The sequence below is a fragment of the Alexandromys fortis genome, unplaced genomic scaffold, assembly GCF_014885135.2.
Source record: "Alexandromys fortis isolate MF-2015 unplaced genomic scaffold, M_Fortis_MF-2015_v1.1 scaffold_87, whole genome shotgun sequence".
NCBI lineage: Eukaryota > Metazoa > Chordata > Mammalia > Rodentia > Cricetidae > Alexandromys > Alexandromys fortis.
In genome coordinates, this window is record NW_026067971.1 from 911,121 (window position 1) to 935,210 (window position 24,090).

At 44.6% G+C, this 24,090-nt stretch overlaps 1 protein-coding gene and 1 long non-coding RNA gene across 2 annotated transcripts in view; one reads left to right on the top strand and one right to left on the bottom strand.

Annotated features, from left to right (window-relative positions):
* LOC126509694 (M1-specific T cell receptor alpha chain-like) overlaps positions 1–24,090 on the top strand; it is a 499,818-nt gene that overhangs the window by 354,092 nt on the left and 121,636 nt on the right. The window lies entirely within an intron of this gene.
* LOC126509706 (uncharacterized) lies at positions 982–8,339 on the bottom strand. Its single transcript, XR_007594232.1, has 3 exons — positions 8,122–8,339; positions 2,244–2,424; positions 982–1,288 (listed from the first exon to the last, which is right to left on the bottom strand). It is a non-coding gene; the product is annotated as an uncharacterized lncRNA (long non-coding RNA).

A 24,090-nucleotide genomic window follows, 5' to 3' on the forward strand; every position in this document is an offset into this window, starting at 1 on the left:
AGCTCAGACAGAGCCCAGATCTGGGCATGCTGTGGAACCATAAGCGACACAAATGTTTGTTGGTGGCTGTGGAAACCACGGGCACGAAGGGTCAGAACCTCCAAGACCTGGTCCAAGGACAAGAGGACAAGTCCTTTTCCATCAGCCTTCCCAATCCACCACCTGAAGCACTACCCAGAAGGCAGGGTCACCCCATTCCCTCCCGTGTGTGGCAAATGGGGTGGTGGCATTCCCACAGAGGCTCCTACACCTTTCTCCTTTCCCTTTGATTGAAAAATAAGGAGTTGGTACTTGCTTCCTGAGGGAAGATGAAGTGGAGCGTTTCCCCAGGGCTCTGAGGGAGCACAGCGGTGTCATCAGCCTGTGCACAACAGGACGACTAGAGGTGAAGGATGCACGGTCTATACAGCTCGTCTCTGTCCACAGCTGTATAATTCTAGTTACAGAATGCGAGCTTCCTAAAGCGGCCACCTTCTCCTTTTATTCGTCTCGCCACCAGAGGAGAGAGAAAGCACTCATGGTGGTTGGTGCGGATTGTCAACTTGCACAATCTAGTGTCACCTGGGAGGAGGGCCTCTGGGTGTACCTGTGGAGGATCTATCTTGATTGTATTCATTAAAGTGGGAAGACCCATCCACCATGGGTGGCACCATTCCCTGGGCAGGAGAGCCTAGACTGTATGGAATGGAGGAAGGGAACTGGGCAGCATGGCACAGACCTTCATCATCTCTGCTTCCTGTTCATGGACAGGATGTGACCAGCTGCTTCAAGGTTCTGATGCCTCGACTTCCCAACCTTGAGCTGTGAGCTTTTCCTCTGATGCAAAGAACACTTCAAAGAGGAAAGGCCTATTAGGTTCTCCAGAAATCAGTAGCCCTGTGTATCTAAACCAAGTTTTTCCAGCTTTTACCTCTCTTTTGGGATATTATTGGACAGAAGTACAAAATCACGTTTTGTTTAGTCGTGATAACTGGCCTTCAATCAATAAAAACGTTTCACACGAGAGCCTCTAGTGTTGTTACTCTGGGTTCTGTCTGAAGTTCCCCTGGTTCCTCGGGCTTCCAGAAAGCAGGGAAAACAAAGAGGGTTTCTAGAGGCAGAAAGAACTCCTCATTCCAGGCTGGACAAGTGGCTCAGCTGCTAAGAGCACTGGCTGCTCTTCCAGAGGACTCTAGTACGACTCCCGGCATCCACACGGTAGTTGGTCGTCTGTAACTCCAGTTCAAAGGGACCCAATGCCTTCTTTGTGCTTCCATGGGCGCTGCATGCACATGGTGCACAGACATTTCTACGGACAAAACACCCGCATACATAGAATGAATAGTTTATTTTAAAAAAAAAAAAAAAGAAAGAACTTCCTGACTACCCTAAATGTCATCATAGAACCTACATCCAGTAACTGATGGAAGCAGATGCAGTGATCCACAGCCAAGCACTGGGCTGAGCTCCTGGAGTTCAGCTGAAGAGAGGGAGGAGGGATCATATGAACCAGGGGGGTAAAGAACATGAACCACAGCGACAGCTGACCCAAGCTAATGGAAGCTCACAGACTATGAACTGACGGTTGGGGGACCTGCGTAGGACAGAACTAGAGCACATTCTATGCCACTCGGATAGAAAATGAAGTTCTTTTTGTTTATTTAATTTTTTCCATTTTACATACCAAGCCCAGTTCCCCCTCCCCTTCTCTTGCTTCCCCCCCTCATCCCACCCTCCATCCACTCCTTAGAGAGGTCAAGGCTTCCCTTGGGGTATCAACAAAATTTGACATACCAGGTAAAGGCAAGACCAGGCCCTCCCCTGTCACTGAATGTGAGTGACAGTTATGTGGCTTGGTCTGTTAGGGAGGGGGCTGGCAGTGGGACCAGGACTTATCTTTATCATGAACTGGCTTTTGGAGCCCATTCCCTATTGTGGGATACCTTGCTCAGCCTTGATGCAGTGGGGAGGGCCTGGTCCTGCCTCAACTTGGTATGTCAGATTTTGCTGACACCCCAAGGGAGACCTTGCCCTCTCTAAGGATTGGATTGGGGGGAGGGCAGAATGAAGAGAGGTGGGGATGTGAGAGAGGGAACTGAGGTTGGCATGTAAAATGAAAAAATATTAAATAAACAAAAAGAACTTCACATTCTATCCAAACAGCATAAAATTGACATCCTATGACATAGAATCTTCTCTATGAAATCAGAAATTGCAGGAAAGCAGAAAGTAATCTGCCAGTCTCTTGAAGGAAATGTGTTTACCTCAAGAGCCGAACACATCACTCTTTATGCAAATCTCCTGGGATACTGTGGTCTGCTAAAAGTCAGGAATTACAAGCTTGCTTGTGTGGATACTCAAGGTCTTCTTGTGGGTTTCACCTTTAAAAGTCCTCCCTCACCCCTCTTCTCATGGCAATTCGAGTTTGGCTCAGAGATTGTTATCCTGCTGGCAATAATTAATAAATCTTTTAATTATAATTGAATTGAGCCTGTGGTCTTTCCCCCAGGAGCAGGAACTCCATAGCACACACACACACACACACACACACACACACACACACACTTATATAGATATATATGTAGAATACATTTAGTGTCACACATATGTATATGTGTTTAGAGTTGAACCCAGGACCGGATAACCTATCTGAGAGCTTGTCTCTGGAGAAAGCTGATTTTCCCTCCCTCAACAGCTATTAATTAGTTGGTTGTATCTCTTCATCTAGGGCTGGAACTTTGTGAAATTTTCCTCATGCACGTTGGCACATCAACTGGTATTGTCATTACACAGGTCTTATTTAGGTAACCATATTGCTTATTGTCTATATTTCATGGGTGCATCGTGGAAAGCTGTTTTTAAGATTTATTTTTGAGAGTGCAGTGCTCACGGAGGCCAGAAGAGGGCGTCAAATCCCCTGGAGCTGGAGATTCAGGTGATTGTGAACCACCCCAGGTGGGTGCTGACAACTGAACTCCGGTCATTTGGGAGAAGAGGAAATGCTCTTAATCACAGAGCCATCTACCCAGCCTCTGGAAGGGATTTTTTAAAATCTCGGATTCCCAGAACCTGCCCTAGACTGACGAAGGAGACTCCAGGGAGGTAACAGCCAGGCTTTGGTAACTCCTAAGATTCCCAGGTGTCAGATCATGGGTGGTTTGTGCTGATGGCCTCCTCAGCTTCCCTCCACTTTCCTATTGTTGACCAAGCTGCCCTAGTCCCTTTCATATCTAGTTTGCTCTACTTCATCCTTCAGAGGATAATTCTACAGCACTCCACTAAGTCTTCTTGCACTTTAGGTTTGATTTTCCTCTTTCAATCTCCATGTCCATTCTGCTGAGTCATCTTTCATTACGTTTATTTGGTTCTGTATTTTCCTTAGTTCTTAACAACAGTTACAGGGCACCTGATATGGGCAGAATAGTACAGTAAGCACTTAGCTGCTGCTAAAAACAAAACTAATGCAATAACACACTCTGTTAAGGTCCATGCTACAGCTATGGGTTTTTGTCTGATAGATAATTGGCATTTTGGCATAATTTATTTCTCTCCCAAGGAAACATCTGCCTTGGTGTATAAATAATAAATCTAAAATAAATAGATAAATTGTGGTAAAATATTAAAGAAGTACCCACAAATAGAGGCCAAAGAATCACTAACCGCAGTCAGAAACTGAACGTCAACATCTCCTCTAACCAATTCAGCCTTATTCTATGAAGAAGATGCTCAGTTTGCAGCAGACAGGAAAAGACCCAGACTGTACAGACAGTGAGGTTATTTCTGGGGACACAATACCTGCTGACTCAAGCTATTTTCTCTTCATTTGTGCAATGACTATTCTTGGTTATCAACTTGACTACATCTGGAATTAACTAAGATCCACATATGGAGGGCACATCTGTGAGGGATTTTTGCTTAATTTAAAGTAGGAAGATCCACTCCTAATCTGGATCTTTGAGATAGAAAGACATGCCTTGGATCCAGACCGCTTGAAGTGGGAAAAGACATGCCTTTAATCTGGGATCCTGAGTTGGGAAGACACACCTCTAAACCAGATCATTTGAACTTAGAAAATCTACCTCTAATCTGGGTCACATCTGCTGGAAGCCTAAATAAAGACATACAATCATATATAGCTTATCATATATCTTTATATANAATAAATAAATAAATAAATAAATAAATAAATAAATAAATAAATGAAAAACAAAAAACCCCAAATACTTTAAGTATATCACATTCCTTGGCCACATATATTTACAATATATTGATATTTCATACTATGTTATATTACATATCCAGAAAGCGTACACTATATATATTTGCACACATACATCCACCGTTCCTCCCTGCCATTTCCCTATCCTGTACTGCACACGCCTGGAAATAACCCTCACATCCCATAAGACCTCTTTTATATCATTGTTTCATCCGCAGCTTTCCCCAGCTCCGTGGTTGCTTCTCCAGCCTCCTTGCTGACTGTGTGTGTTATTCACCCTCCGTGTCCATGCCCTGTTTACAGACCTGCCTTCCTCTTCAGATTGAGAGTGCCCCACATCAAGTTTGGAGAGATTCTGTGTACCCGAATAAACAGTAAGTAAACTAAACCCATTTTTAGAATGTGCATTTCCATCTTAGTTTTTCAAAATGTTGCTTCATGCAAACTTTGTTACCAGATAACAATCTCCACTGAGCACCCTCCTGGGACTTCTCTTTCAGCCCACAGAGAGCGATGATGGAATGAATGTTTGGGTCCTTTTACGATAACCAGAACAATACCCCTAATTTATCATCTCCTGTTTTTTATATACCACAAAATCAATTAACCATAGAGTCCCAGGGCCAGAGGTCTTTTTGAACTGGACATTGTACCAAGGGGATAACTGAGGCCCGAAGAAGTGAAACTGCACCCCCAAGGCTACCACCTTGGGAATCAGTAACACAACTCCCAAGTCTGTAGCTTACCATCTCACTAAACATTTTCACAGATATGTAGATGACTTCTCCCCCTACACACACAAGCCTTGCAAACACTGATTCACTTTGACTGTGAGTAACCATCAGTAAACACAAACAGTTTTGGATACTAATCTGCAAAACAGCCGACCACACACGACAACCGATACACCCTTGCTACTACTGGAACAAAACGACTGGTGCGTGAACCAGTGTCCTCCGGAATCGGTTGGTTCCTGAGCTTTGTTTCTGTTGTACGTGTGTATGCGCATGATGCCTTCTTCCCCGATTCTTATTAGTGTCATACAAAAAAAAAAAAAAAAAAGGAACTTGAAAATCTGGAGGCTTCTATTGTTGTGCGCACACGTGACTGTTATCTAAATGACATTGAAATTGTTCAGACGGTGAGTGGAAGGCAAGTGTGCCTGTACCTATTGCATTACGTAGGGAAACCAACGTAGGCTGCTTTGCGTGTCACCAAATGCCCCGCATGTGACATACAGAGAGTGACATAATCCAAATAGTCGACTAAAGCAGCCCACAGTAACAAATGCATCATTTCTGAAGAGGAAGAGCGAGCAGATGGCTCAGCAAACAATTGTAGAACAGCCAGCTTCCCCCTCCAAAACACCTCCAAAACCAAATTGCCTCCCAGTGTCTCATCTTAGGCCCCAGGGAAACTCAGAGACAGAGAACTCAAGCACCGCGTTAGCGGCAGTGTTGGGAGGAGCCCTCAGCCCGTGGTGCCCTGGGCTTCAGCCCAAAGGACCTGAGCTCACGGCAAGGTTCTTTCTTCCCTTCTACGTCACCTGAAGCAAGCTACAGAATTTCCTTATCCACAACATAGAATTAACACCACTCGGGAACGCAAGCTATCAGAACAACCCTGCTTAAGGACCTGAAAAGAATAAATGTGAAGTCTATTAAAAATGCAGGCTAGTGAAAATTAACGGAAGCCAACCTAAAGCGCGTAGCATTTATCGCATGTCGGGCTGGGAGAGGGCTAGCTCCGGCTGGTCGCAGCTTCACAGATCCTTGCTCGCTTTCTGCGGGGTTGGGTTGTCTCGGTTTCAAAAGCTGCCATGACTCTACTCTCATCACAAGGGCGGGATGCGCCCGTTTCATTCATTCCTCATCCAAGAGCGCTAACAGCTATGAGCCGCTCGCTAGCTAAATGACAAAAGATTTGATGCGATTGCCTTGCTACTATTTTAAAAGATCGTTCTCGCCTTTTCCTTTTGTTGCTATTGCTGAAAGGGCAAGCGCGGAGGAAAACAAAACAAATATATCGAGGAAAGGCTAGGGAGACTATTTCTGTATGACTTGTGCATCAGCCTGAGAAATAATGGCTCACAGTCATTTTCAAACCCATGATTCTTTGGATGTTGACTGGTTTAATCTGCATACTGGCCTTATTAAGTAAGAATTAGTTCTGACTCTTATAAAGCTTGAACACAAATCCAAGTCGAAGAAGCTCCTCGCTGTTGCCAAGTTGGCTCATTAAGGTGGAAAGAGCGAGGTGTCCTTTGGCAAGATAAATCATAATGAATTTCTAATACTGTAAAGTGAATTGCTGGAGCGGTGAACATCCCAAGAATCAACTGTCCTCAGACTCCATTAGTGAGAGAAAAGCACCTAAAACAGGCATTATAAAAGCCACGATGACGAGCTAAGCAGTTTCGATGATCCCTTTTGCTAGTTTTAATTTCATATAATATATTTATTTATAATATATATTAAGCATATTATAAATAAATATAAATTATAATTATATATATATATTTGGGATCATTTTATAACTTCTGTTGTCTAGAGAACCTTGACTAATACAACCTGAAAGCAAGCCAGAAGCATTTGTCCAGTCTCTGAAATGTGAAATATGAGGAAGAGGAGGATAAAGAGATGAAGGAGGAAAATAGGTGGAGGAGGTGGTAAAGGTGGTAGAGGAAAAGAAATGAGGAGGAGGTGATGGGAGTAGAGGAAGTGGAAAAGGAAGACAGGCCAGAAGATAATCCCAGAAACAGAACTCCTGAGTTCTTAGAGGAAGCCACACAGGGTATCTGCCCATTTGTCCTCCTGCTGCCCTGCCCTGTAAGTAAGAGCCACCTTGGAACTTCAGAATCCCAAGACTATAATTTCCTGGGCCTGGTGAACCCAGAGAGCTGGAAACATTGACTTCCCTACAGACCCAGCCTGAGAAAATGGCTCTATAATCCTACACTCGGGCCTCAAACCCCTTAATATTCTAACATTGCTCTTCATTTTCCTTTTTTAAAAAATGTTTTATCCACATATATTAATTATATGCAATAATATGATTCATTATGGCAATTTTATATGTGTACGTAATATGTTTCTATCATATTCATTCCTACTATCCTCTTTTGTGTTCCTCCTCCCAACAGTCCCCTTCTTCTTCCCAATTAGCCCTACTTCTCTTTTCTTCTCTATGGCCCAATGAGTTTCATTAGGGTTGTTTACAGGAGCAGGGAAGAATTTGTTTACAGAACTATGTGCATCTTACCACTGGCTACACCACTAAAGACAATCTCTCTCCTTGCCCCATTACCTGTTCCCTATGGATAAACCACAGACCATGATGGATCTTACAAGCCCCTCCCCTTTCCATGACAGATCTAGGCTTGTAGAGATATTGTGCAGGTCCTCATATTTGCTGTGGATTCAGGAGTGCAGCATCCATGTCATGCCCAGCAGTCGGTGATCCACACTGCTTCCCCATGCCCATTTTCTCTGGCTCTTATATTCTTCTGACTCCTTCCATGATGTTCCCTGAGCTTTGGAGAAGTTGTAGATGTCCCCTTATGACAAGGTTTTCAACAGCGGTTTTTTCTCTAAACTTTGAGTTTCTGAAATCACTACTGACCCTTTTGTTGAGAAACAAAAAGATGTTTCTCTGGCCTGAACCAAAGCTGACAGCATCAGAAATGTAGTCCCTATGAACAGAAACATAGTTATTTAGGAAACAATAAGACAGACACATCCTGTCCATTTAGCAAAACAACAGCAGTAGCTTCCGCATTAGGACACATGACCTCCCTAGCCACTGGCTTTTGACTAAGCATACAGTATCAAACAGGCAGTCTCACCTGTGGAGTAAACTTCAAATCTGTCAGAAAGTTGGTTACCCCCAAAACAGACTTGCCACTATTGTACCAGCTGACTCACCTCACTTAGCCAGTTGATACTTGTAGCTGCAGGCCGCTTGTTCATCTGGGCTGCCCGGCTATCTCAGACCGTAAATAATCACACAGAAACTGTATTAATTAAGTCATTGCTTGGCCCATTAGCTCCAGCTTCTTATTGGCTAACTCTTACATATTAATTTGACCCATTTCTATTGATCTGTGTACCGCCACGTGGCAGTGGCTTAGTAGCAAAGTTTCCAGCATCTGTCCCCAGCAGGCTCCATGGCTTCTCTCTGACTCCACCTTCCTCCTCCCATGCTATAGGCCAAGCCAGTTCTTTATTCATTAACCAATAAAAGTAACACACAGACAGAAGGACCTCCCACACCAGATACTGTGGCACACCGGGTCCACAGCTGAGCAAGATAACTGATGGCAATTCTCTGCCAACAGCACTAAGAAAGAGTATTGTTTCTCAATTTCTCTATCTACTTTTACTGTGTTTTTTCTTTCAGGATCAAGCCAGATAGTTTTTCTGACTGATAAAGGCCAGATGCACTTGTTTCGTTTAGAAGAAGTAAACAGTTGCAATGCAAATTCTTCACTTTTCCATTCTTGGTTACGGTGGGGATTCAGTCAGCCAAGTCTTCCCAGAGATTGTTATTGTCACCATAGTGAAGAAGGCTCATTATTTCTCTGCCACCCTACCCTCAGTGCTACTGCTCTGCCTCTGGGTCACAGACTTCAGCCTGGTCCTTCTCGTTGACTAGCTAGTCCCTAACACAGATCAAACTGTTGATCACATCTGCAAATTCATGACTGCCAACACCCATGCAGAAGAGAATCATTCCTGTCTAATTGTCCCGTAAACTGAAGCCTGGTGATGTGAGACCTGGAGTAAGAGATGAGTCAGTTTCAGACCCAGGTGCTGAATCTCAATTCAGTGTTCCCACAACGGCACAACTTCAGCTTGGAAACTGGGGTAGACAGTAAGGAAAGATCCAGGACCACTTCCAGACGAGTCTGGGGCTTGTGTGAACAGAGGTAAGTCAGCCGACTCCTCGGCAGTCTATGCAAATTATTAAATGAAGCCATACCAGACACAGAAGACAAGCACGCCATGATCCCGCTCCTGAAGAATCTCCAAAGTTGACCTTATTGAAGTCGGTGGTTATGGGAGGCAGGTGAGAATGGGAAGAGGGAGAAGATGGAGAAAGGCTGGTTAACTGGCTCCAAGTCATAGTTAGACAGAAGTAAGGCTTCCAGCTGCACAGTGGGGTAGCTGTGGATAGCAACTACCTGCTGCATATTTCAAAGCGGCAGAAAGGAGTCTCAGGGTTTCCACTACATCAAATAATAAGTGTTCCAGGGGATGTATATAACCCAATTTAAAAATAACACCATGTAAACATGTTCCAAACATCAACTAGTACACCATAAATAGATGCATATTAAAACCGTCATTAAAGACAAAGTTAAACTTAATGAAAATTGGGGAAGAGTTCAAGGGATTCACTTGAACAATATGTATTAAGGCTCTGCCTGAGATTAGAGACATGTGAAAATTGAAAGGGGATTAGAGTTTTTCTAATCTGAAAGAAGGCAAGACGGTGTCTTCCCCCAACATATTCTCATGCTACAGTTGGTTGGTCTGGTCCTCAGAGGAAGCACGCTGACTCTGAAAATGTTGTGTTAACCACATGTTTACAGCATCACTGCCCATCCGACACTAATAGAGAAACAAGACAAACCCGTGACGAGTTACACATGAGGGTCAGCAGTTCCTACGATGGCAGGAGGGGATGGGAGGTCCTGTGCCATGATGGCCTGACTTTCAGAACCACAGCCTGAAGGCCCAATGAGATGGTGATCTCTACTGACAACGTGGCATTGTTTAAAGTCACCTAGAAGACACATGTCTGAGAGTATCAAAGGCATTTCCAAAGAGGTTTAACTGGAAAAGGAAGATTTACTCTGAATGTGGGTAATACCACCACATGGGTTAAGGTCCCTCACTGAAACAGCCAACTGAACATTCTTTCCCAAACCACCTTGTATGCCCAGCAACCACCCAGATATGAGCAAGTTTCTGCTGCCGCACCTCCTACCATGATGAGCCGCTCCCTCACACTGCAAGATGAAATAAATCCTTCTTCCCCTTGATGCTTCTTCTAAGATGTTTATTTTGGTTTGGCTTGGTTTGGTTTTTGGTCTGAACAATAAGACAATCGACCAATCCAGAGATCGGCACCACAATGTGGAGCCATTGTCTACCACTGTTTATCTCGTCCGTGTGATTCACAAGCCTTTGAAACCGGTTTTTTCCAGGAAGAATGGGGAAGATTTTGGAGATATGGCTAGAAAAACTTGAGGCTTCTGGGAACAGAGCTGAGTGGGAGAGTCTGGTGAAGTTCAAAGACCAGGTAGGAATACGTGCAGCAGGACCTGGGTGCTTGGGGTTTCTAACTGAAACAAGGGCCCTCTTGGGAGCCAGAGGCCATTTGTATTGTACTCTGGGAAGGAATCTGAGGATGAGCAGCAAAGCACTGGAGGCAAGGAGAGGCCAGAGAGTGCCTCCTCCCTGTTCCCCAGGGCTGTGATCCTGCTAACACCCTGACTTCAGACATTCAGACTGCAGAAATGAGACAAAACTTAAACCACCTAGCTACAGAAAACTACCAGAGTAGGGGTGTAAGAAACCCAATAAATGGAACTGGAGAGTGGGTTCAGTGGTTAAAATTAGTGGCTGTTCTTTCTTCCAAGTGACTTGGGCTCAATTCCTCACACCCACAGGGCAGCCCACAACCACCTGTCACTCTAATGCGAGGAGCTCTAGTGACAAACTCAGACCTCCAAGGACATCAGGGATGTGTGCGGTACCCAGACGCTCATGCAGGCAAAAACACTCATGCAATAGTAAATATTTTAAAAGAAATAAGAAACCAAATAAGGATGGTGAAATAGCCAGGAACTGGCAACACCGTGGGTCTGAAATGTAGCCGGAAGGAACTTCGCTAAAACCAGGGACTGTGAGAGAGCCATATTCTCGATGGAGGAAGGCAGCTTCTGCCAATACCAGCCCTGCAGAATGAAATCTACATCTCACTTTCTGTTCCTCCAGACTCCCCTCTCCTCCTGAATCTCATTGGCCAAACCAGAGGGGATGCCAAGAAGCAAAGGAAGCAGGTGGATGCAATCCATTAAAGTCAGTCTGCCGGTGAGAACAGTGAACAGCAGACTCACTGCCAAGTCCATAGTCGCCCGCCATCCCTTCTAGCCAGAACCTCTCCTGTGCACCAAGCTCTCCGGCTCTTTCTGTGTCTCCTGGATACTCACCACTGCTGTGATGAAGGGACTGACTATGCAGATAACTCAGTGATAACTGGCTGTGGTGCTCAAACATAAGCGCCATGAGAGAGGAGACCACATCTGTCATTCTTCAGTAAATGTTCAGGGTGGGATACACGGTAGAATGCCTAGACTTATGTACCGAGAGCTAGTCAGCCTGACATGAAAAGACCAAGCGCTAAACCCAGAGAGCTTGCCTTCGGCAGTGAGCACCATTCTACCCTTCCTGGGAACCCTGATGACATACTCTGTAATGACATACAATGTGTCCAACCTCAGCATCCTTCCATTCTTCAGAATTCATGGATAAATAGATATTAGGACCAAGTGAAGGGCAACAGCATTGACTGGAAAGAGCAACTACCATAGGGCAAGCAAACTTGAATTTCCCCAGGGCAGTCTGGTCCCTGTAACATGGGAGGGGTAATCAGTACTTAGGGCATTGTTTTCAACACTGTTATTGGAAATGTAGGTCCTGGATCCACTCAAACGTTGTGGGAGACCCCATTCTTGCTTTCTTATTTGCCATGGACCCAATTCCAAGTTTCTCCTGCGTTCTCTATTTCCTATTATTAATTGACCTGTTTGACCTCAAAGATTACAGTTTCAACTTCCAAAGGGCAAGTTAAAAGAATTCAAACATTCCCCTTTTTAAGGTCAGTGGATATTTAGTTTGTCATAAACTGGGATATAGTGGTGGTATCTTTGCTTTTTAATTGCAACATTTCTCCCTTCCCTTTCCTCCTTCCCAATCTTCCCATATACCCCTCTCCACTTTTCTTCCAATTCAAACCTCCTTTTTCCATCAATTATTATTGTAGGAATATATGTACTTGTATATACATAAATGTTCCTTGTATGTGTGTTTTCAGGACTGACTATTGGCACTGGACAACCAATTGGCATATCTAAAAATTTTATACTGTTTTTCCTAACTCAGCATAGGTGACTCTGAAGAAGGAAGAGGAGGACAGATAATAAACTCAGTGAAGATCAGGAGATGGCTCAGATTGGGAGAGGATGTCTCGCTGAGCTGTGCTTTTACACAAAGGTGAATTATCCTTGCCCAGCTTCGCCCAGAGGGAATTTGCAGCAAGCACAACAATCATTACAGCATCCCCAGTCACTGCACACACATCGATCTCCTCCTTGATGTTTCTTTTGATTGCATTGGAAAAGCCAATGAATCTTCTTTATATTAGCCGTTAACGTCACAGCAAATGGTCCAGCATGTACATCTAATTAAAAATGAAGTAACAATATCAACTTTTACTTCTAGGGAAGGAAATGAAACCTTGCTGCCTCTCTAGTGGCCTGACTTGGTCACACTGCCGATCTTGAAAGAGGTTTGATCATTGCATCACCAGGAGGCAGGCACAGCAAGCCTCCGTGCTTGGAAGGAGATTGCTCTGAGCCAGAGTATAGTGGTGCACACCTGTAATGCCTGCCTTGGGAAGCTGAGAGAAGAGAAAGAAAACTTCAGGGTGTTTCCCTGAATAAAGGGTGAAATGTTCCTATGAGAAAGAGGGAGTGGGACAGCTGTAAACAAGAGCTGACTTTCTCGGGTGCAAGTTTGCCACAGAAAAAGCAGGGTGCGAAAGGGGAAGAGACTCAGGCTGCCAGGGAAGCCCTGTGCGGAACCCCAAGAAGAATCTTATTCCTTGTTCATCTCATCTTCTACAGATTATTCTCAATCCAGAGTTAAAAAAACAAGCAAGATTAAGAAGCCAAGAGGTACTGGGCAGTGGTGGCACACACCTTTAATCCCAGCACTCAGGGGTCAGAGGCAGGCGGATCTCTATGAGTTCAAGGTCAACCTGGTTTACAGAGTGAGTTTCAGGACAGCCAAAGCTACACAGAGAAACCCTGTCTGGAAAAATTTTTTAAAGGAAGAAAGAAAGGAAAGAAGGGAGAGGGAGAGAGAGAGAGAGAGAGAGAGAGAGAGAGAGAGAGAGAGAGAGAAGAGGAGAGAAGAGAAGAGAAGAGAAGAGAAGAGAAGAGAAGAGAAGAGAAGAGAAGAGAAGAGAAGAGAAGAGAAGAGAAGAGAAGAGAAGGAGAAATAGGAGAAGAAAAAGCTGCCAGGAGGAATCTTAGGACATGTTAGTTATGGACAGTGCCTCCATGCGATTGTCTTCACCTCAGTCCTTATGAGGCCCCTCTACGCCTGTCTTTCAGGAATCACAGAAGATGTGACATCTCAGGTTGACAGTCGGGCACCCTGGGGAGCCTCAGGTACTGCATAGAAGGGAACACTTGTAGTTAACTCGCACAGTAAGAGTAGACTGATGAAGACGTTCATACAGAGAAAACCTGTGACTCTGGTTTCAAGGACAAGTTCCAAGGTGGCATGGATGGCCAACAGCCAGGTTCTGCTCAGCATTACCGAGGCATCTGAGGGCTCTTACGCCCGCCGGCTTCAGGGTTACTTCTGAGCAGCTGAAAACCACTGAGAACTATGTAAACGGCAGGCCAGTAAGACTGTGGTTTTCTTGAATGTATGATTTACATGGGGATCAGCCACTCTTAACCTATCTGTGCATTCCTGTTTGCTCAGATAGGCAGTCTAGCTGTGGGTTTCAGCCCAACATGGGGCAGAGAAAATGCCTCTCCTGTCTGCCTAGCTGTGGAATACAGGTACTTGGTGGCAAGATTCTTTTGGGGTTTTTTTTTTTTCTGTTTTATTCTTTCTTTAACTCTGGCATTTGGAAACGTCTAGCATGTTAGACATTCACTGAAGGGAGAAACCCAACACCATGAGAGCCATGTGCTCCACCCTATGCTGACGCTGGGGGCACAAGACTGGTGCTCACCCTGTCCTCTGAGCCGCTTTGCCTCAGACTGACTACCCATTAACCAAAGGCTATTGGCTGCAACAAGATTTTGTTGTGACACTCTGACAATCCAACACGCTCAAACGCCAGCTACATGGCTCTGAGAGGCCAGCCCTCAGCCCTCCTTTGTTCCCTGGACACCAGATGATGGCTATGTGAAATGGGGGGGGGGGGGGGGACAGGGCTTCCTCTTCTACCACCTCTTTCCATGAATGAACCCCAGGGCCGTATACCCTGTGTCTTGGGCTGCCAGAGGAAAGTTGTGTGTTTCTACTTCATTCCATAAGGAATTCTGCACTTCCTCCCCCAAACAGACACACAAGCGCCTGCCATCTCATAATTAAAACTTATAATAACTCATTTTCCTAAACAAATTCCATCCCCAGTAGCAAAAGGGGTGTGTGTGATTCCTAACAGCTCTGCACCCTACCACCACCACATGATGGAGGTACTCCTCAAGAACAGGAGCTCTATTGGGGTCTTTAAAGTTTTTCAGATATTGGACACACACATTTATGATGGTAGCAGCATGCAGCAGCATGGAAGGGACTCCCCAGAGACGTGTCCTAGAGATGCCCAAGGGCTCCTGAGCAGACATCAGTCAGGGGAGCAGTGCGCTTGCCCAGCACGTCGCACTCAGTGGGAAAGAATACCTGGTGATGGGACAATGTAAGTTAAGGCGAATGAACGTAACAGCTGTATACATTAAAGTAAGGTCAGATCTCAAGTGCTGTGCTTAACTAATCAATCCAGCAATCTTAGGTTGCCTCTTCACCTGCATGCATTTGATACAATAGGGAGGCTTAAATTATCCTTCCCCAGCTTAAGGGCAGACCTCATGAGTATTTATAACTCTCAGAAACAGAAATGTCGGTATAAATATATCACTATGACAACAGATCATTAAGAGAAAAATCGATCCCGACTATAGACCTTTGGAGATTAAAGTTGCTTTCATGGAATGTAACAGCATTCATTCGTTCATTAATTTAATAACAATTTATTAAGTGCCTACTGTGTGCTGAGTACATTTTTTAAAGTCCTGGGAATGTGGCTTTTGAAAGCTCAGGGAGTTTATATTTTAGTGGAAATAAATGGTAAATTAAATTTAAAAGTAAGTGTTACATGGTGATAATGTTTATAAAGAAGAATAAAGGAAGAGGAGGAGAAGGAAAAAGAAAACAAGGGGGAGGGAGCAAAGAGGGAAGAGAGGGGAAGGAGACTCAGAGAAGGTGTCCCCGGGATGGCGAGATTGCAGCTTTCTAGGGCTTCTCAAACAGACTGTAGACCAAAGGCGATAGCATAGTGGGGCTTCCACACAGACAGCCTGGCAGCGTTTGTCCTCTCTAAACACCTCTGCAAAATTAACTTTTCATCCAGTTTTAGGATAGGGCAGCAGCTTTTCTGTAAGTCAGAGGGCCCTCCCTTATCTTGCTAAGCGTTCTTTGACAGGCACTGTTGTTTCTTTAAGACTGAATTATGAAATGGGATTGGTTGGCACAAACTGTCAAGGGGCAAGTGTTGGGGAGCAGCATGGATGGGTCCAGAAGAGATCGAAACTTAGCACGCGAGAAGAAGACAAAATTCAATTGTCGACAGGTGGGAAATGCACGGGGTGCCTGCCACTGACCCCCTACCTTGCCTCTTTCCCTCTCTACCTGACCACATTCTACAGACCGACAAGCTCACCTTGTCCTCCACAGAAGGAAAGAATGTGGAGAGCGTGACGTACTCCCATGCCTCATCCCAGGCTGACACAAGTCTCCCTGGGACACAACCTCCTCCTTGTCCACAGTTGCAAGTCAGCGTCCTCCCCAAACAGCCTTAATAAACAATGGAACTGAAATCAAGGATGCACACCCCAGCGAGTGCCAGCCACAGAGGGAACCAGAGGAGCTGGGTGACTATGAGAAAATGGGGATGCCTTTACAGTCCGTACCCAGCCTGAGGTGCCAGGGCTTCTGGAACCGCAAGGCCCAGAGAAAGCCCCGGCACTGTTTCCCTCTCCGTGTCATCTGACGAGGCAATGGGAAGGAAGCCAGCACCCACAGGGGCAATGCCAGGGAGACACAGCCTGGGTGTGTGGGCACAGTGCTGTCACATCAAAGGTGCCCCCCCTGCATAAAGACCTCAGCTGTGTTTATGTCACATCTGACTTTAACCCTGAGTAGAGGGCCACCTGCTCCAGTCCCCTAAAAGAGTAACTAAGGCTTCACGCAGCGAGTTGTAAGTAAGGACACAACTCCACGTGGGACCAGAGGATCACTGAAATCAGAGAGAGCTCCGGGACAAGGCCCGTGTGGGCAGGAAGAGAAATGGAAGCCTTTGGGTTCAGCACCCTAACCACACTACCATACTCTTCATTCAGCGTCAGAAACGAAGGGAGTTTAATCGCCACCTTGCCCAGCCCCTCTCACTAAGCTTGTCAAAATGAAAGGACTTCAGTGATCTTCCTGTCCCCACAGATCAGCGGGTGACCAAAAACACCCGGCTCCCCCATCTCTGGCTCAGAGCTTCCTCCACCAGCCCTGACATCTGAGAGCCACCACGCGCACTCCCACCCGGTGTTTCCAACCCACATCCCCACTAAGGAAGTCCCTGCCAGTCAACTGAAAAACTTTTCTCCCCCAGCCTGTCTGAGCCCCCGACAAGCTCCTTCAAGGTTTGCAGAGTAAGTACTTTCTTCTACGCTGTGAGAGTACAAAGCTCCCGATGAAGTCAGAGTGCTTGCCTGAAGCTCAGTTTGTGGTTTCTGATTCTTTCTAAAGAACCTCAAACCCTCCACCCCCACCCTGGATTCCCGGCACTTCTGCTGGACCTTGCATCACACTGAGCACAAAGCTGGGGAAAGAACAAAGCCAGGCTCCCCTCTCTCATCTCAACCTGGGTAACCCCTGCCCCGCACCACAGGGCCCCTGGCTCACTCTGCTAGGGAATAAACGGATCAATGACCAGAGCCTGCCAGGCAGCTTTTCCTCTCACTTTTGTTCAGAGACAAGACATCTCGCATTTCTGTCTTTTTCAAAATAAGTTACTTGTCTTAATTGGGGTTCCTAATGCTCCCATGAAACACCATAACCAAAAAAGCAACTCGAGGAGGAAAGGGTTTATTTGGCTTACATTTCCAAATCACTGTTCATCTTCGAAGAAAGTCAGGACAAGAACTCAAACCGGAAAAGTACCTGGAAGCAGGAGCTGATGCAGAGGCCATGGAGGAGCGCTGCTTACTGGCTGGTTCTTCATGGCTTGCTCGGTCTGCTTTCTTATAGAACCCAGGACCACCAGCCCAAGGACAGCACCACCCACCATGGACTGGGCCCTCCTGCATCAATCACTAATTAAGAAAATGCCCTACAGCCAGATCTTAAGGAGCCGTTTTTCTCAACTGAGGTTCCCTCCTTTCAAATGACTCTAGTTTGTGTCAAGTTGACATAGACCTAGCCAACACATTACCTGTATGACAATGTTGTAAAGAAAAAGCCAAGGTATTAAAAGTGTTTTTATATGTTAGCAGTGATGGTTCATTCTGCTCAGCATTGGTCAGTCTTTCATAGGTGCAGGACACAGTCGTGGTCAGTTTCTGAGTCAGCTCACGTGAGAGACAAAGAATTAGACAGGATTGAATTGTTGCACGCAAAGAGTTGTGCCAAACGAGAAGGAAACCCCCATGACTGTGATTTATTCCAAACCTGCATCTGCCCTGTGAGAACTTGAGCCCAACATGCCTGCTCCCACGCTCACTTGTAAGATGAAGAAGACGGGGCTGGCACAGCCAAGGTCTCTTCTGGTTCTCACCTTCTACGAGCAGCTGTCCTCATTTGCTATTAGTTGAAAAAAAAGAAAAAGAAAGAAAACCTTTTGACTTTCAGCAATAAGTTAAAAATAAAACAGCCCCTCAGAGTGGGAATCATCAGTCACTCCAGTTACTAGGAGTGAGGTTAATAGTGCAGCCTGCAGCCGCCGAGGACATCTGCATAAAGTCATTGCTTGTTCCACTTGTTTAGTCCTCCCAACAACCACTGCTGTTGTTATCTCTCTTTTACAGAAGAAGAAACCAAAGTGAGAGGAGGTGTGGAGATTGCCCAAGGCCACATCGCAGCCTCCTCCAGCATTTGGTGTCTGTCTAAATTGATTGCTCTGTGGCTTTTCCCTGTGGAGATGCAGTCACCACCATCTTTGATGGCGGCGGTGATGTGGTAGTCGTCATTTTTAGATTACAGGAGGTGACATCTGCCTCTTACGAGCCTTACCGATGTTTCCTTTTGTTCAGATGTTCAGTGAGAACTAGTGGCGACTCCAATGGGTTTAACTTTGCATTCTTCTGTATAAACTAGTATTAATGAGATCTAGAAAGACTACATGAATCCATCTGCAAACTTAGTCCTCTGAGAAGTATGGTAGTTTGAGTAAGAATGGCCACATTGGCTCATTTATTTAAATGCTTGGTCCACAGTTGGTGGAACTGTTTGGGAAGGATTAGGAGGTGTGGTCCTGTTGGAAGAGGTGTGTCACTAGGGGTGGACTTTGAGGTTTCAAAAGATGCCTGCTATTGTGTGTCCGTGTCTGTGTCCTTGTCCATGTGTGTGTGTTTCTGGAACAGTGATCCCCAAATTAAATACTTTCTATTGTATGTATGCATGGTATCACAGCAATAGAAAATCAACTAAGACAGGGAATATTAATCACTGAACATCTTGTGTGAAATGATACTTGTTATCACCAGGTAGGATGCTCACAGTCACTTGTATTTTTAACCAAGGGACTGAAACAGGAAGACTCTGTTATTCTGTATTCTACTTTTATGACTGGGAATCCAGAAAAACTGCAGGAGTTGAAACTCCCCTCAACAGGCAGAGCAAAGTAAAATCTGCAAGTGTGACCAGGGGCGCAGTCCCCTCCCTTGAGATCTCATTATAGCTCCATCATGATTATACTTAGACAACTTCCTTATCCTCCAAGGTCCTTCAGATCTTTCATGTCTTTCCCCTGTTAATAACAGCATCCAGAGCTGCCTGGGCCGAAGGGTAAGGAGGGGCACGATGAGTCACAAAGGTCCTGAGTCGCCCTTTCAGAAGTCTTGTTGGCCAAAGGACGTGACTGCTGAGTAGACAGGAAGTCTGACACCTGCTCTGAGATGGAGTGGGCTTCCCATTGCTGATGTCTTCGTTTTCTTCTAGGGCACTGGAAGAAATGAACAAGAAGGGCAAAAGGTGGGAGCATATCAAGACAAAGGATATGAGTTTCTCCCTGAGTCTGAAGTCTTCCCATGTCTGCAGATCCATGAAGACTTCTTTGTTGTCCTAACAAAAAGTCTCATGCCTCAATTTAAATAAGTTTATTTTCTTCTCAGAAGTCCCAATATAGTACAGATAAGTAAGTGGTATATGAAAATAAATGGGAGAACCATTCATAAAAACATTGTGCTGAAATTAAATTTTTTCATAATATGAACATTACTGGGGAAGTTGTTTCATTTATCCTAAATGAACATATTCAAGAATTTGGTTCATAAGTTACATATAACATAGTGTCTCACTAGTGAAAACAATCGAACAAAAATCGTGAGAATCACAACTTTTCTTTTACTAGTTCCGGACCTTACAGTAGGTTGCCCAACTTCTCTAAGCCTTTATTCTATCCTTTGTCCATAAACTAGGGAGGATAAGTTCACAGGGTTATTACAAGAATAAACAGCAACTAGTTAGTTGGGATGCCTATGATGAGCACCCAAAAGTTCTCAGCAATGTTAAATCCTAAAAAACACAAAAGGATCCAGAATGGGATGGAGCTCAGTGCCAATAACTATTAGCATTTTCCAAATCCAATGTGCTGCCAGCATGGTTTTTCATAAAAGTGACTTTTATCAGGAGTCTTCTTTCCCAAGACTACTCTAAATTAATTCCCTGTTGTAGCATGATTAATAAAAACCCAGAGACAGAAATTGGGGTTCAACTTGAAGGTCAGAAAAGCAAAACAGCCAGCCACTGGCTCTTGCCTCTACCTCAGCCTGAAATGGCGATCCTGCCACCGGAAATCTCAGGATGAGACTGTGTATGAGAGTTGTCTTATGTTATATTCTTATATTCCTCCCATCTTATATTCCTCTCAGGTGCTGGGATTAAAGGTGTGTGTCACCACTACCACCCAGTTTCTACGGTAAACTAGTGTGGCTACTGGGATTAAAGGTATGTGTCACCACAACGTGGTCTGGAAGGCTGTTTTACTCTCTGAACTTTACGCAAACTTTATCTATTAAAACAGAACTGAAATATCACTACACCCTGTGCTATTGATAATGAAAGTCCTAAAGGCCACATCATCACTGGCTGGGGGAAAATACCCCCTTGATAAATACTGGCCTTAAGGCTCCTTGTCTGTGCCAAGTGAACATGGCTCTACTTCACTAGAGTAGCAGAAAGAAAAAGATTTTCATACGAACCATTTTCCAGTAGACTTGCTCAGACATCTTGGATAAGAACTAGGCAAAGGATTTAAATTTTTAGGAAGTTGGGTCTTGCCTATCTTAGGAATGCTCTCATACAGGACCTCCCCACGTTGTGGACACAGAGGTCTTTGCACCCACAGATGACTAGGAAAACCAGGAATGTTAAACACTCAGGAGTGTCTTCTCAATGGAGAAGATAAAATACCTGCACTCTACCCAGAAAGTTGAGAATAGATGTAGTTAATGACATGGTGATCTTTCACAGTCTGTGGGACCGGGCCTCACCAAATCCAACAGAATGATTACCCCAGACTCTCCATCCCTAGATCTTTATCTTTAGCTCCCAGCTAATAAAACCCATCCTTAGGAGAGACGTCATGTGTTTTCTACGGCCTGCTGACCTCTGTGCTCTCTCGGTCAAAGACCTCACTAGATTCTAAGCCTTTTGGCTATGAACCCACCTTCATGGTTGCACATACTTTGCAAAGGAGTTTCCATGTAGTCACACCTGAAGCTTTATAGGGCACCTGCAATTGGAATGATTGTCACCTGGAAGCCTGGAATGGAAATAATTGTTTCCTGGAAAATTTATCCCAAATTGTACTGTGCTTAAATATGCTAGCAATAAACCGCCCGGTATCACACTCTATAGAAGTTTGGTCCAGCCTAAGCCAAGCTGAACTAAGTTTACATTCTCACCTCTTTGTGGATCATTTCCCTGCCTGCCATGACACCTGCAGGGACCCCCTCATCCCTGGTCTTAGTTAATGTGCCCTTTTAAGAATAGAGCTTTACCTGTCCTTGAAAATGACTGAGTCAATTACTAATATGAAGGGTTCCATTCACACATTCTTGTGTTGCTGATCTTGTCCCAGAAGGTTAGTTTTTATAGTGCTGCTTGGCCAAGAAAGCCAAGTTCTCCTAAATGAATCTCAAGGATAAATATGTTCATTCTTCAATTAAAAACCACAAGGTCTAGGAGAACTGGGGAAAGAGCCAGGGAATCAGAGTCACAGTCTTGCCAGAGAAATGCGTGTTCTGGTGGGAGACAATAGTGAAGGGTGGTTGTGCCAAGTCACAGGCCTTGAGACTAGAGGAACCCACCACCTGCTAAGGGGGTCTAGAAGCCCGTGTGGGAGTCAAAACTCCACTTTGAACTTTCTGTCTGACTTTGGGCAGGTCAGTAGACCTCTTTGAGTCTTGATTGGCATCTGAACAGTTGAGTTGTTCCCGGATTACCTATAAGCCTCCTTTAGCGGTAAGCTATATAGGCATCTGCACAGAAAATGGATTTTAGCTATGGAACAAAAGGGGTCAACTTTGAAAGATTTCCAATATTTGGGGAACCAAAGATCCCTGCCCTGCTGATTCCTTTATGTGATCCCCATAAGAATAGTTTATTTTCAAAGAACTAAATGAAATATACTCACCATCAATCAAAGGGAATTGAAAGTCAGTGCCAACCTCACACCCACCTTGCGCAGACTCCCGCTCACCTCCCTCAGGACACTCCTCCTCTTCTTTAATGCCTTGTCATGATTCTCAGAAACTGATCATCCAAGGTTGAAGCTTTTAATCTCCCACATATAAAAGGATGTGCAAATAGAGTTCAGTTTCCTGTTGTGTCTCTGCCAAGGTCTTAGCCTGGCAATTCCGGGAAAGGAGCCAAAGACCTCATATTTCTTAGCTGTTGTTCTCCCTTCTGTGCTCAAGTCAGCAGCTGGAGCTTCAGGCTGTGTCGTCTTCAGTCTTCCTCCTTCCAAAGTCGTCTAAAGGAAACTTTTAGAAATGTCCCTGGGAGAATGTAATACACAGCTGGCTGCTAAGTAACCAGAGTATTATCAGGTTCCATTTGAGAATAGTAAGGGAAACCAGAAAGTGTGTATGCCTATATTATGGCCTCACAATTCAATCTTATAAACTACGTGAGGTAATGATATTGATTAGGTTGAGACAGGGCATGCAGTAAGTCATTGGTATCATCAGAATGAGGCACCACACTTGCACAGGATATAAAGAAAGTAAAGTCTGCGGATACAATAACAACCCTGAACAGCCTTCAAAACAAGCCTGAAAACACAGGACACCTCGCAGTGACTCCACTGAACCAAGGTGCATCACCGCATGTCCCCTGATTGAACTCACGGGCATCTACACCCAGCTTTACAGTGGAACTGAAAACGCACTAATATTCCAGCTAATTGACAGGTTCCAAGCTACATTAACTATGACCATGTGTTAAGCATGGAATTATCACCCTTTATGAAAATTCCATGACTTGTTTTTATTTCTCAGAACTTCCCTTCTGAAGATAACTCCCATTAAGACCTTCTTGTGTATTCTCATTTTCAGTATAAGACCAATGTACAAGTTAACTTGTACAATCTCTTCGGAAATCTCTGTAGGGAGATTTCTTCCTTCATTTCTGTTATTCTAGGCAACAAAAACCCACTCATGTCAGAACACAAGTAAAAAATCCTCTGTGTGTTATTGTTCCAAACAAAATCATTCATTGGTTCATTGGTGTCTTCTGAAGCAAATTATTTCTAAAATAAAATCCCCCCTCTTTTGTTCTCTCTCTTTCTGTCTGTCTTTCTCTATTTCCTGTGTATGTGGCCTTTGCTTTTTAAATTAAGCTACTCCACAATGTTTATATTCCACATCTTAGGTCTTCCGTCCAGTCGTCCATCAATGATCATCCTGGATTATTTACAAAACAGGTCTTTCTTCCCTTCTTACTCCTGGGTGTTTTATTTTGGTTTGGTTGGCAGGATTCTCTGGGGTTTGGGTGATATACTTTTCAGGCCCATCCCATTCCACAGGCTGAAAGTTACCATCACTTCACATCATTCGGGGGTTCTTTCCTCAGAGACCTGTCCACAGAACAGCATTGACTTGAGCTCCATCAACCCCATCATCCTCGGAAGTGCTGGCTCAGAAAGATCCAAGAGTCTCTAACTATTCCCAGATCTGGCTACCTCTTCACTATAATGTATCTTTAGGAAACACAGGGTCGTTGAGCTAACTCTACCATAAAGAATCACGGCTGAATCTTAACTTGCACAGATTCTACAAAGCTCTGAAGAAAAAACTGATTGCGCAAGTTTTATGGACTCGAGGAAGATGCTCAGATCACAGGCCTTCAGTGACCGAAGAAACACTGGCACCTCTGGTCTGTGTTTGCCTCTCTAACACCACACCTTCCTCTTCCGGTCTAGTTGATAAAGACTAGAATAATAAGTCCGCCCCAGCTTGTGTTGATATAGAGACCAAACGTAAAATAAGTGAATCTGACATACAGAAAAATCCTTATTTGGAATTCAAAGACTCCAAGAATGCTTCAGAAAGCAGATACCCTACCTTTCTGGCTAGATATATTTATTGT